The sequence below is a fragment of the Lipotes vexillifer genome, unplaced genomic scaffold, assembly GCF_000442215.2.
Source record: "Lipotes vexillifer unplaced genomic scaffold, Lipotes_vexillifer_v1.1 scaffold988, whole genome shotgun sequence".
NCBI lineage: Eukaryota > Metazoa > Chordata > Mammalia > Artiodactyla > Lipotidae > Lipotes > Lipotes vexillifer.
The window spans coordinates 1,449,787-1,450,400 of record NW_006797916.1 but is presented as its reverse complement, the minus strand read 5'-3'; positions in this window follow the sequence as shown (position 1 = coordinate 1,450,400).

The window sequence follows — 614 nt, the reverse complement described above, 5'->3', positions numbered from 1 at the left end:
GGGGGGGGGTGGTGTGGGGGTGTGGGTTTGGAGGCCTAGGGTCCTCATCTCTGCTGAGGTTCTAGAGAAGGGAGTGACCGCATCATCTGACATCTCTCTCTGGGATGCTCACTTCATGACCCTTGCCCCCGTGGTGCTGACTCTCCCAGATGTTTATGGCAGGCTGGAGGCTGCACCGTAGCTGGATGGAATCAGGAATGGCCTGGACCCTGCTTCATGTGGGTGTCCTGAAGGACTAAGAGAAACTTCCCTGACCTGGGGTGTTGGGCAACTGGTCTGCTCCAGGTAACACGCTGGGGTGGTGAGCAGCGGGCTGGGGCCAGCCCAGGATCTGGACTCTAAGTGGGGGCCTCTGCTGTGCCACTTACCCAGGCTTGCAAGCTCTGGAGAGCAGGCAGTTTCCTGTGCACATGTCGGTGTCCAGAGCTGGGCCCATGCCCAGAGAAGGGGCCAGGAGACAGTTGGTGCTGGGTAGGCAGCAGCCCAGGCCTGCAGTGCTGGTTTGTGACCAACACCGAGATGGCGTGAAGACAGCTTTCCTGTCGGCCTGCGGGCACAGTTCCTCCTGGGCCACACTTATCCCCACAAGCCCTGTGGTGCCATTCCCCACCTCT